This window comes from Eleginops maclovinus, chromosome 17, assembly GCF_036324505.1.
Source record: "Eleginops maclovinus isolate JMC-PN-2008 ecotype Puerto Natales chromosome 17, JC_Emac_rtc_rv5, whole genome shotgun sequence".
NCBI lineage: Eukaryota > Metazoa > Chordata > Actinopteri > Perciformes > Eleginopidae > Eleginops > Eleginops maclovinus.
This window is the reverse complement of record NC_086365.1, coordinates 13,257,058-13,271,016: the sequence shown is the minus strand read 5'-3', so window position 1 is coordinate 13,271,016 and position 13,959 is coordinate 13,257,058.

Here is a 13,959-nt window from a genome sequence, read left to right as displayed (position 1 = left end):
AACAAAAATGGGGTGATTGTGAGAGCCATAACAATCCCAATAGAAATACACAAAGAGTGGATATAGTGAGGGTTGTGTGGAGAGCTATGAGACAAAGATACAACACTGTAAGAGATTATGACTTCTCCATTCATTTGGACTCGCGCTCAAGTTGAATAACGCTATTTATAGAAGTGTCTTTGGAGCTGCTCTGAGAATTATGTAAATTCAAATAACATATTCTTTATATCGGAGGGGAAATAATGAAGGGGCCTATAATGCGTTCCTTGTAACAATGAGCGGGTTTTGAAGAAATTTCTTCCAGACCCTGATCTAGCAGAACAATGCCTTGTTCATGGACAATTAAAACAAAGAGCAATGGGGTTCTGCTGGGACACGGCGATGAGCATAAATGTCCTTTATGGGCCGTGTAAATTGTCCCTTTTTTTACGACGACTGAGCTCGACCTTAAGGAGGAAAAATCATACAAACCCCCCTCTTCATCGCTCTTATTTTCTATGTCTTTTCATGTACAGTGCCCGACGTCTCTCACTCACCCGTCCAACTTTCTACCCCTCTACCTTTTTCAGCTCTACATGATAGCTGATGGAATGAAACACCATCCCACTCTTTGATCTTCTGCTACCCCATTCTCACTTTGCACGTCTCTGTCTGTTCTTTACTGGCTTGTAAGGGCGATTCATTTCACGTTTATTTGAGATGATATCTGGCGTATCAACGGGAAAAATCGATAGGGCCTGTAACATCTTCGACTATCCATGTAGTTTTTCAGAAGCGTTCAGAGTTCCTACGTTTCAATTCCAAACCGCCATAAGCCACAGCAACAGGTGGACAAAACTTGAATAAAAACATCAAGTCAACTATATTTTACTTACTTATACACAATTTAAAACTACGACTAAGATGCCTTTATAGTATGTACTACACATATCCTTAGACTTTATTAAAAGATAAAGACATGGCCCCGGCCGTGGCGCAACTGGCTGGGGCACCTGAACCATACGCCGGCGACCCGGGCTCGATTCCCGACCCGTGGTCCTTTCCGGATCCCATCCCAACTCTCTCTCTCCCACTTTCCTGTCACTCTCCACTGTCCTATCCGATTAAAGGCAAAAAGCCCCCCAAAAAATATCTTAAAAAAGATAAAGACATGAATAAAAATAAACAAGCTGCAAAGAAGACTTTAGTAAATACTTTTTCCAAGTCATTTTAAAATGTATTTAAAAGCAGAGATCAGACGTTTCCAGACTTTGGGCCGCTTACAGAAACACATACAAAGGGCTGGGCCACCCACTGGAGGAAGCTAAGTTAAGAAAAATCTATCAAATGTAGATCAATTATGCTTGATACTTGAATATGTTTTGAACAGCCTACATCACAGCTCTCCGTAGGGGTTCATTCATGTGTTGGCAGCCTTAAAACAGAGCTTCAGTTTGCTTATTATAAGGGAAATATGAAGGGGTTTTTTTTCAAGGTAATTATGTAAATAAGTTATTGGTTTGTTAGAAAATGTTTCCAAATTTAATTGACTACATTTATTTAAAAAGTGGGCTTATTAACACATGAATACTACTGTGTAATATGTGGGCCATATTTCATTATACATTTTGAATTTGTTGACGGCTAAGTTTACACACAACTGTGGTGGAAACTTCTGAAGCAATGGAGACGAAACTCAGAGAGACACGGGAGAGCAGGAACTTGATGGCAAAACACTGTTGGATTTATTCTGAGTTACGGCCGGAGAATTGACAAAACATTTACTGCAGACGAGAGTTGCCACAGCGGTTGCCAAACCAAATTCTGAAGATCTCCAAAATAGGAAGAGGTTTTAACTAGTTCCGAATGGGTAATCAACATTCTTCAAGCACCAGACTAAACAAGCTCGGACAATACGTCTAACTTAAACTGTCATCTAGGTCACAGATAAGGTGTTTACCGGAGCGTCTGGGTCCCTAAACAATAAAGCCAATCTTAGGTCAGCATGAGCTTGTACCCACTGTGGGAGCAACAAGGCTTCGGAAGCCCAAGCTGCCCCTCCTACATGAAGATAACAGCACCTGCAAGGCTGGAAACTATGCCAGAGGAGGACAGGAGAGGAAGGACACAACATGTTGGAGGGAGGAGAAAGCACACCTGTGTATCTAATATTTAGAATCAAAATGCTTAGAAACATTGATATTTTCTCACCAATGCAGTAGTACTCTTATGCAATGTTTGTAGTGATTGTTATACCTGCAGATGGAAATCAGCCAGTAGCTTAAATCTGGCATAAATCATCTCTCATCTTTCCTGAGATTAATGTATTTGTATTCATGGTCCTTGTTTAAATAAACACTGGAAATACAAGACACAATCTGCTGTTCAAATGTACCTAATATATATATTTCCTCGCAGTCAGAAGTTGTTTTTTTTAACCACCATACCACACAGTTTGCATTCATTGTACAAATACATACTCATTGTACGCGCAGAATAGACACTAATTAAAAATGCTTTAATGAGAACACCTTTTGACATTTAAGATAAGGCAAGTAGAACGAAGGCAGCGGTTGTTTTTTTTAATGAGTGTTTACTCCCGGTGAACGTTGTGCATCTATGCATGCATGTGTGTGTTCAGAGAAGAGATGAAGAGGTTAATCCAGATGTGCATGCAGGGATGACAGAGGTTTAGTGCAGGAGAGGAAGAAGCCCGAGACTTTTCCTTCTCCAGCCGTGTGACCTGCGAAGGCCCTGGAAGTCGTCTTTCCCCCTCGGATGGCGGTTAATTAACGACAGCGGCGTTTAGGCTGTTTTTCTTTTTTTGCTAAACAGCTAGAAAGTGTAATCAAACAGCACCATCTGACAGGCCGCGAGATACAAGCTGCTAAGCAAAGAAAAACCATTTGCTTGCTCAGAAAAATAATTACGTTCAGCCTGGCCAATCCGGTGTGTGTGTGTGTGTGTGTGTGTGTGTGTGTGTGTGTGTGTGTGTGTGTGTGTGTGTGTGTGTGTGTGTGTGTGTGTGTGTGTGAGATAAAGAGGAAGAGAAACACTATTAGGGTCAAATCAATTGTTCCCAGTACGGGAGAGAGAGGGATAAATATAGAGGGAAATAAAATGTCAGACTGACCAAGAGACAAAAAGCAAGGACAGTGTGTGACCTTTCCCCTCAGACCCCCCCCCCCCCCCCACCCCCACCCCTCACTACACATCTCTTAATTGTTCCTATTGACGATCAACACCCCTGAAAGGTTACAAGAGGCCTCCATAATCATTCTTTCATCCGAACAGCTTTCCTTTTCTTCTCCAGCCAGCCTTTATATCACTCCAGAGGAAGAATGAGAAAGGAAAAAGGAGTGGCGAAAAATATAATATGGCAATTTAGCTAAGTAATTACAGCATTTTACTCTCAACTACCATCCACCTACCCGCGGCTCTGTTGGCAGAGAAAGCTAATAATTCAATTTCCCGGTGACAGTAATTGTCAGCCGGTGTACCTAAAGGTCATATCAGTCACCCGGGAAAAAGGGAAAGGGAGAGCCCAGTGACACAATCACACGAGAGCGATTTAACATGAGAGCTAATGGGAGGAGTGCAGCGGTGATGGACAGGGAGAAGAGCAGAGGAGCAGAGGAGCTGATCTAATGACAGGACGCTCACATGGTGGTCCGAAGACAACGTGTCCAAGTGGGATAAACTTTTAAAAGCGGGGATTTTTTCCTGTTTACGTGAATTGTTTCTTTTAGGAACAGAATATATGATTATTTGCTGTGTAGGGATAATCATCAGGGTGTTAACGTTTGACGGAAAATATGGAAAATTGTTGGAATATCCCATGTTTTCACATCAATCAGGAAGGTTTTCCGCAATGTATTCCTCCATAAACTGTCTTAGCTTTTTCTACTTGTCAAAACTTGAATTACCTGCAACAATTTACACATTTATTGCCAAAAATAAAGCAAAAATTGACTTTTTGCGTCACAAAACTTTTCAAAGGAGGGATTTTTTCTTTTTAAAACACAATATATGATCAAGTGTTATGTATGAAACATCTACAGGGTGTTAACTTGTAATCATGTGTGCTGCAAATTGCGAAAAACATGGAAAATTGTTGAAAAATTCCCATGTTTTCACATCAGTCAGGGAGCTATTACGCAATGTATTCCTCCATTAACATCCAAACTGCCTCAGCTTTTGTTTACAGGCCACAAAATGAATTACCTGCAACCATTCACACACTCTGACACAAATAAAGCATGATTTCTCTTTTTGGTCCTTAGTCCTAAAAGCATATTTCTAAGGTATTTTCCTCCCTATCACAGATATATCCTGTATAAATAAAGAGAAATCAATAATAGATGCTGTAAAAAAGCCGATGCTTCAGAAGGTTTGGAGTGAGGGAGAGGTAACGAGAGGGCAGCCTAGCCTTTGAAGTAATTGACTAATACAGTAGCGGGTATTAAAGTCATTGAGTGCCAAAAGGGAGCAGGCAGCCGCTTGACCCTGAGCCACTTTGGACTAATCTAGCATTCAATCCAGCGTGTAATGACTGCTAGAGCTGTCAATCCTCTGGGCTCTCTTTCTGTCTCACACAGACTTGCGTGACTCCTAAACGCACACCAATGTGCACACACCCTCACATGCATATATATATATAAGCTCTCTTTCTCTGTGTGCATTGGACAATGTAAGGAGAGGCTGCTGGACAGTGAGGTTTCAGTGGATAGAGCCGGGGATCAGAGGCTATCCAGGCCATCTGCAGACATCATACCAAGGGAGCTTTCTGCGAGGCCAGAGGAATCTCTCTCTCTGCCTCGGTGACTGAGTGTTTAATATCAAAACGTCTGCAGGAAGCAAAAGGTGTGAGAGGGAAGTTTCTCTGAGTTGATAATGAGTGGCACGGGATAAGCAATTTCTTTAAACTCTCCACCCGGATAGATGAAGGGGATCAATTGGTTTCATGCTCATAAGAGTCGGGAAGCAGACTGGATTGGAGAAAGGGAGGAGGACCCTCAAAGTTAAAGTAATCAATTACAGTATGTCCCCTTTCATTTCTTCCATTGTGCAATGCTCCGGACTGTGGTTTAGTTGTTTCTGTACTTTTGTTCAATGAAGATCATTTATAGATATGTAAAGTACAGTACATGTTGAGTCTAACAGCACATTCCAGCTGCTTTACCTATTTTCTAATGCTTTTTGGCTCTATATACTTCCCTAATTCAAGTGTCTGTATTTGACTCAATGACAGGTATTGAAAAACAGTTTGGATTTATGGATATCAGATCATTCATTACACTTTTTCTCTCTTGCAGGTAGCAGAGCGTTACCAATACCGACTTTTGGATTGACGGACCTATAACTTAAAGCATTTAAAATATATTGTTTGGCAATAGAAGGAACAAAATGCATTTACTTGACTGCTGAAGTTTGAAGTATTAGTTGTCTTATTTTCTACTTTACTATATTTTTTCAAAGGGAAATATTGTACTTTTTACATCAGTACAATGTGACGCTAGTACAGCTACAAGGTACTTTTCAAATGTATATTTTAAATAGTGCACAGGACATGAGCAACCTATAAAATATGCCGAATAAAATCTGTTAAAATAAGCTAAGCCTTAGCCTGTCAGCACTTAAGTACTAAATGAATAAACACATTAATGCATTGGAGCGTATTGTTAGTGAAAAGGTTCAATTATATAGAACGAGAGCTTTCATTTCTTAGATTTTATGTTCTCTTTGCTGACAATATTTCGCTTTTTTACTTGAAAAACTAATCATTTTGAATGTGGGACTTTTTACTTGTTACTGTTTTATATTCACAGTGTTTTATACTGTATTAAGGATATGAGTACATCCACCACTGTCTTGTGTAAAAATGGATACATAGCAAAAATCAACAGTCCTTGCAGCTGCTTCTTCAAACATGTCACACTTTATGGCCCTAAAACTGTAAAAGAATGGTCTTACATTGCACTGTGTCTGGAAGTTTGTTTTTAATCCACTATGCAATACTTAAAACATCTGAACGTTCCAAAATAATACGTTATAATCCAGTTTTAGCCATCACGTTGGATATTCTCTACAGAACGGATGAACACACAATACCAACAACTCCTTGTGACTGTGTTCTGGTGCACATCAGTGGAGCAGGGTGCGATAAGATGTTTAATGAACACCCTGCTACACTAGGACTGCCTATAAGGAGTCCGTCAACCGTCCACTGCAGTGTCTGCGGCCCTATCACCACACAGAGCCGCAACTGTCACACCGCCTGAGCAGCAGCTTAAAAAAAAGAGAGAGAAAGAAAGCCGGAGAAACAGAGGCACTTCACAACACTGTCATTGCCATTCATAATACGCATTGGCGTATAAAGAGGGCCATTAGGGGCCCCAACCTGGGAGCCATTAAATCATTTTAAATCGTTGTAACATCCCATTAGTGTCAGTAGTGGGACCACATAATAGTCTGTATTAGAGGGATAACCACAAGGCGCTCCATTTGGACGGAGTCACTCGGGTCCTCTCTCCTGTCCTCGTCCCCTGATCCTCACCTCCATCCTCAGGAAGTGAAGGCTGCAAGTGGCAGTCCAGACATTTGGGACGTTAGTGGGGGCTTTTTATCACAAGTATGAGGAGGCTGCTGAATAAGGAACACTGCAAAACCGCCCCGATGAATTAGGCATGATGCAGGTAGCCTGTAATAGGCCCATTATGCTGCCTGTAGCTGTGTCAATAGGAAACAGAGTATTAAACCTTGGGTTGTTTTGTCTTTAAGGAAGGAAGTCCGTGCCTGTTTTTGCTATGTGTGTTTTCAAAATTCATGCTGAATAAATACTCTGTAAACTAGCTGAGGGGAGCAATTCTCTTTTTCAACAAACAAATAGTTCTTAAAGGAGTAGCTCAGCAGTTCAGGAAATGTTCTTTCTGGCAGAGAGTTGGATAAAGCAAGAGCCATAAGGTGCTTAGCTTAGCATAAGACATGTTCCAGCAGATAGATCCTCATGAAACCACAACTTGTTGCTTGGTATGGTAGTTTTTGACCGAGCCCAGCGGGACGTTTGCTACTGCTTCCAGTCTTTATGCTAAGCTAAGCTAATGAGCTTAGATCCACATACAGGACAACACGGTATTAACCTGTACTGTGTTTTTCCAATATAATCAATAGTCCAGAAGGAAAAGCGTTATTGTAGTTTAACGTGATGGCTGTATAAATCTCACAGCCGACAGGGACACCTCTGACAATACAATCCTAACCTGAGGATCTGTCATGCTATTGTGAGAAAAACTATGTAAAATATGCATCCCTCCACTTCCTTCTCAATTTTTCTCTGCTGGATGATAAATAGCTGGTTGTGCAGACCCTTGGTGTGCCCTCAGAGTTCTTAAAGGAACAAAGCCATGATGAATGGATCAATGCCAGCGGACCAGGAAAACAGCTCTTCCGGCCGATAAAAAAGATTTGCCAATGACAATTGGGGGACAGCGGTGACCCGGAGAGTGGGTCTTTGGGGTACGGCCCCCCCAGAGGGGCCCTGGTGATGGAGCTAGGATCACCATTAGGGGGAAGATTAAGTGGCCCCGGCTTCCTCTCTCACTTAATTATACATGCAAGCCCCCTCTGTAGCGCCCGCCGCAGCACCTCAGAAAAAGGCAGAGTGCTCCTTTGTCTCAGCCACTGGCCGCCACTTTGATTGCTTATTGGCTGTCTCTCCTGACAACCGCCGGGCACAGAAACAACTCCCATTGGCCAAGGTGTCAGGAAACAGAGAGGGAAGGATAAAAAAGAAAGGGAGTGAGAGTAAAGAGAAAAGAGAGTTGGATAAGAGACAGGGAGCGAGGGGAAGATGTGCGTATTTAGTTTTCATTACACCGGGAGCTTGAAGAGGATGGGGGAGGAAAAAAAATGTCCTTGTCAGAATGGGAGTCTCTGGAGGTGCGGGGAGGCGTGCTGGTGCCATCCACCGACACTCAGCTGACAAATATGGAACCCCTCAAAATAGAGCAGTTCAAGCTTGAAAACAATGGCTTATGAATAAACAACAGGACCCAGGAATCCTGCTAATAAACAAAATGATACCACTAGGGGCTGAGAGGGGCGGGAGAGGAGTGAGAGGAAAGCCTGTTTTATGCTAACAACATGCAGCAGAACATGACCACTAATGCCCAATAGGCCTAGCTGGACTGCACTCAAACTGTGATTTCACCGGTCAAATCTCCTCGACTCATATCTAGCTGCAAGAAAATAACAACCAATTGCTACAAACTGAGGTCTAATCTCTTCGCCAGATTGTTGCGCGCGCTTTAAAGTCGCTGATCAGAGGCGAGGCGAGGCTACGACGTGGATGCTAAAGCGCCTAAGTGACTCGCAATGATGATGACTTCCATCCATAGCCTTTATGCGGTTTCAATTCCCAATCCACGCCACATGCATCCAAAGTGTTCCAACATGTTGCATGTTGTAACACAGGAAACATATTTTTTTAATATAAGAGGACAAAAAGCAGAACACACTTAAGATCGGGTTGGGCAAAGGACAGTGTCAATAATTCATCTTGCAGGCAACTCAGCTTCAGTGTACTCATCATGTTTTAAGAACATAACTGGGGATGTTGTTAATATGTAATAGGACTGCAGAGAAGCCCCCCCCCCCCTCGTGAGTTTTCACACGAAAACAGAAATCAAAGTTTATGTCCTGAGGCAACCTGGAATCAAACGTGGATTGGGACTCGGCAAATCAGGGAACGTTTAAAATGGATTATTTGGTGTTAGCGGGTTAATAGCTAATCAATACGTGTTCTACTGAAGTCCCAAAGGTCTAATCCACATAATCACACACAGCACAAGACACCTACGGGGGGGGGGCATGAAGATTTTAATAAGACAGGCCCCCCAGTAAAGGTAGAATAGCATTAATATTGGGGAGTTAAAGCTTTTTATGAACTTTAATTAAGAACGCCTTAGTTTTTAGATCAACGGTTTATAGCTAGCCATAATGTTTGGCCATGTTCTAGGTTTTTGAAAAAGGAAAATACCGTTGTTGTGATGGGGAAAGCATATAAAGAAACACTCAATGTCCACAATGTTGTCGCAATATCAGTGGGTTCTTAAAAAGGAAAGTTAGTCTGAGGGATAAACCACATAAATACATGTTTTTACACATTTCTGAAAGTATGGGAGTGTATGTTTGTGCATGTACTGCCTACTTTTGGATCATGACTTATTTATTGTATAACTTTATTATCATACCCATTAGCTGCCTGTGTTTCATTTATTGGTATATTATTATTATTACTTGGTATATAGGGTTTACCTGAAATGAATGTCTTGTTCTTTGTTTTAATTTGTGATTTGTGCCGTGTTGTTAAAGCACTCTGAAGTATGAAAAGGGCTATATGAATACAACTCTATTATTATCTGAAGTACATTTGTTATTGTGTAGATATATCTTTATACAGTATTAAGTCAATATGTATAGCTATAGGTGTGTTTGTACGTATTAACAAGCATATTTAGTTTTATATTGTTGGTAACTTTAAGCTTTCTGTCACCTTTTTGATATATTCTTAATTAAAAAAACAACAAAAACTACTTATTCCATTTCTTTGTTGGTGGTTTTCCTGTTTGTTAGTTATGATAGTATGGTGAGTAGGTATCTTATTGTGAGTGTTTATGTTTATATACTACCTTAACCTTAAAAGCCTAAGTCATGAAATCAACATTCTTCCTAAAACCTCTCCAGTGAACGTCATATCACATGCGTCACCCACCGTCACATAACACACTCTGACATGGAAACCCTAACGCTGACTTTCCCTGTTGGGAAATGGCTCGCATCAAAGCTGACTGGGAATCAATGCTGACATGTTATTTTAGCCACATTAACTAAAATTGCTTTTAGCGGTAAAATCAATAATCAAAGCAACGGTTTACTATTCAAGCAGCACGCTCGCAGCTCAGAGTTAAGGGGATGTTTGGTTAAGAGGAAAGTTTGCAGAGAAAGTTATGATTCACTTATTAGGGTTTTTTTTTTGGCATTTGCATGGAAGTGGAGCAGCTCTCTAAATATTGAGAGGTTAACTTAGGCATGTCATTTTCGGAACATAAAATTCTATGCAATTCTGCATTAACATTTATGCCCAAAAGCTATCTATTATTAAATATAATTTGAGAATGATGAGCTGAAAGTGACATTAATGGCAGTAAAAAGATTGATATACTTGGACCTAAAACCAAGACACTACCGGGCAGGCACATTCACGCACCCGTGCACACACACACACACACAACCACACACACACACACACACACACACAAATTGCAATACTTCCGTCTATACCCTTATCGTCAACGCTCCAATGTAAAGCAGGCAATTTATGCATTATAATTTAGTATTCAAATTCAAAGTGAAGTACAAAGAACGGCATTCAAATAACTACTTTTAGATGATTGAGGAAACGTGATTTACGAGCATAATTGTTTACATAATTCATAGGATGATTATCACATTACAGCGCATAAATTAAACCTTCACGATAATTCAAAGCCGGCACACAGATGTCTGAGGTTTATTTAATATGCATTATAATCATAAATCAAAGTATGCAACACTAATTTCGACACGCCGCACGACTAATCACTGTCTGGATTCTATCATCAAATACAACATACATGTTCCCATCTTAACCAGAGCGGCCGAGGCACTGGTGGAATCAATAGGAGAAAATCAATTAGAATGTGTTTGCATGTATGGATTGACATCTTGAATCATCAGTCCTATTGATCCTCTCCACTGTGATCTTCATAAAACCCATTTGTTCCATCCAAAGTTTGCTCATCCAGCCAATACGTTGTTCTTTCTCCTCCCCCTCTGGTTTGCATAAACAATGGTGGAAGCGCCATAACGACTACATTGTAGGATTTAGAGGGACACATCTGCAGTTTATCCCAAAAATGCAAGGAAAGGACTGATGGGAAAAACACTGCAAGTGGAAAAAAAGTGTTGACAAATTGGTCTAAAAACCGACGCATTCAGACAAATTAAATGATGATCCAGTTCTACGCTGCCAACCACCCAATCCTAAAACAAAAAAGCGCTGATGAACATCCTTGTGACTGAACTGATTGCAGTTAATTATAAATTATGCAGTCATTGTGGGCCCACAAAAGAAGACATCCCCACTCTGCAGTCAGATGTAATTACCAAAGTCAGGCGCACTCCACTGTGTGTGATCCATCCCTGACAGCCAGCACTGACTGATGACCTTCCCCCGGTGACGACTCCCTCAGTGGGGTCGGTGAACGCGAGACACACCCCCTCCTCCTTTCCTTCTAAACTTCCTCCCTCCGACTAAACATCTCTATACCTGCTCAGACCCCCGCGTGACCCCCTAGGTGTGGGCGCTATTTGAGGCGTCATGGCTAGTCTTTCCTATCATTCACAATCAAGGGTTTATCACTCTATGTAGGGCAAGGAAATATGACTCCCCGTCAGCGGGTGGCGGGAAGGGTTGGCCCTCGGAGGATGGAGGAAGGGGAGGAGAGGGGCTAATTTGACACAGCTCGCTTGGCTTGCCATAATTGCTCCGTCACTGTCAGTCCTTGAGAGGCCTTCTCGCCGTACAATTTGGACACAATTACCAGCCGTTTACCAGTGGCCGTTATGCCCGTCCCCCCCCCCGCCGAAAACCCCGCCTGCTCCCTGCGTTCGGCCGGTGGCTAGGATGTGCCATGCCTCATCAAACGCGGATGCGGCCCATTAATGAACACTGTTAGCATTTCTCTTAAACTTCTCCTGCCTCTAATAAACATGCAGTGTTCCATGAAGGAGCATTGCCATCCTCGTGACATGATATTTATTGTCTGCGCTGGCGGGAGGGGGGAGCAGGGATGGGAGGACAGAGGTGAGGGGAGGGGCGGTGCGAGAGTGGAGAGAGATATATCAGCGATGAGTAGGGGAATGAGGGAGGGGAGGTGAACAAAGACAGATGAAGAGGAAGGGAAACAGACTGGAACATCTCTCTCTGTGGCGACCACTGCATATACATATGAATTCACCTCAGGCCTCTATCACTGTTTCACAAATCTGAATTTCTACAAAAGAGACGTGCAGTGTCAGCGCTTCGTCAGAGCTGATGAAGACCTCATGTGCACTGCTCAAATCTGATTTTAAGGCTAATGCAAACAGCTGCTTTACTGTGAAAACAGATGACTTGATTTGTCAGCAAACAGTAGGCGGTGTAGGAGCTGCAGCATAGGCAGTATGAGAAAAATAAAGAGCTTTTTGAACATTAAAGCATGGAGACATGTCACAGTAGAGGCAGAAGGAACCTGAAAATGAGCAAAATATGTCTAATAACTCATCTCCAGCGTCTCATGGAACATATTTCCTCGTACATGCACCCACACACAGTCACACACAGGTTGATGCTCACACAACGATGTCACACTCAGCAGGAACGTGATATCATTCCTGTGCACTTTGACACGTGTTATAGCGCCACTGCCAAACACAAGCAGCGAGAGAAACAGAGAAAGCAGAGGCTGAAAGAGAGAGGGGGGGAGATAAACAGCAGGCGGGACACCTGTGGTGACCTAATGACGCCTGTGTCCTCTAAAGAGCCTCTCATTTCCTCCTCTGGCCCCGGGGCGGCCCCGTGTGTCGCGGCGAGGGCCATCGTTACTGAACAAGGAGTGCGCGGGAGGTGGTGGGGGGGGGGTCATTATTTATCATTGTGTGGCTGCTTCTATTTCCTATTCTGAATTAAACACACACCCAATACATAGAGAGGGGGTGGTGTCACGTGAACACACTCTCCCTCTCTCCTTGACTCTCAGACCTGTAAAAATTAATGAAGCAACTGCAGTCAATGGCACAAAATGGCCGCTTATTAACAGCCTGCTGTCAGAGCGGCCATTATGACGCAGGTATTAGAGATCATCATTTTCCCAGATGCTGAAAAAATGTAGAAATTGCTGTTAATGTTGCATTTTCTAAGAGTAAACAGTAAAATAAAGGCTTTAAACATGTCATCTTCTTGAAGTGCGACTTTATTTGCATTTCTTTTTGTTTTTTTTACCTGCACAATGCTTTTCTGCTAGGCTGTCTGATGCAAAGAACTGTACAAATGGACGAAATATAAAGCAAAGGGATGCTTACTCAGACAATAATAATGATATCAATAATCACGCATGCACAAACTCACAGCACAAACAACCGCGGTGAAAAAAGTGCAACTTTCCGTGCCTCTGTGCGGATAGGAGCTGGAATCACACAGTGTTTGGTCGCTCACCGCATAAACTCATTAATTCGCTTAATTATGAAACTCCGTATCAATTTCCCCTTGCTGGGAAATGTTCAGTGAATGCAACAACATAACACATTTGGAGGCTGTGTTCTCACTATCACATAATAAACAAACAGCAAATACACCAGGGCCTGATTAAAGGGGCCTTTACACTACAGAGGAGCAGTGGAAGTGCGAGAGAGGAGACGCTGTTTGTTTCCCTGCTCACAGATGAAATTGTTTCAGCTTGTTTTTGACAGCTACAGCTACAGACGTGTCGGCTATTATTGGGAGAGGGGAGAAAAGCTGGTAGTAATAATTAAAGGGATCCACTAACCTGAATAAATTAATGCTTCCTTTGTGTGTGCGTGCGTGGAAATGCGTGGCGAGCGCTAATGTGCAACCGCAGACAGGCTTTGTTCGTCCTGATTAATTTTTTTGTTTCTTGTACTGTTTGTATGCTTGTGCATGCATTCGTGTGTGTGTGTGTGTGTGTATGTGTGTGTGTGTAGTCGAGTGTATGATAAAAGGGATGCATGCTGTATTGGTGTGGGGGAGCTGTTTGCTTCTTCTTGCGCCTCACAATTCTTATCTCATGAATACAAATTAAAAGTGTTTAAGCTTTTTACTTCTCTTTCCTACTTTCCGTTGTAATTACTAAAAAAATATGGGTAAAGACGAAAGCAGAGCGT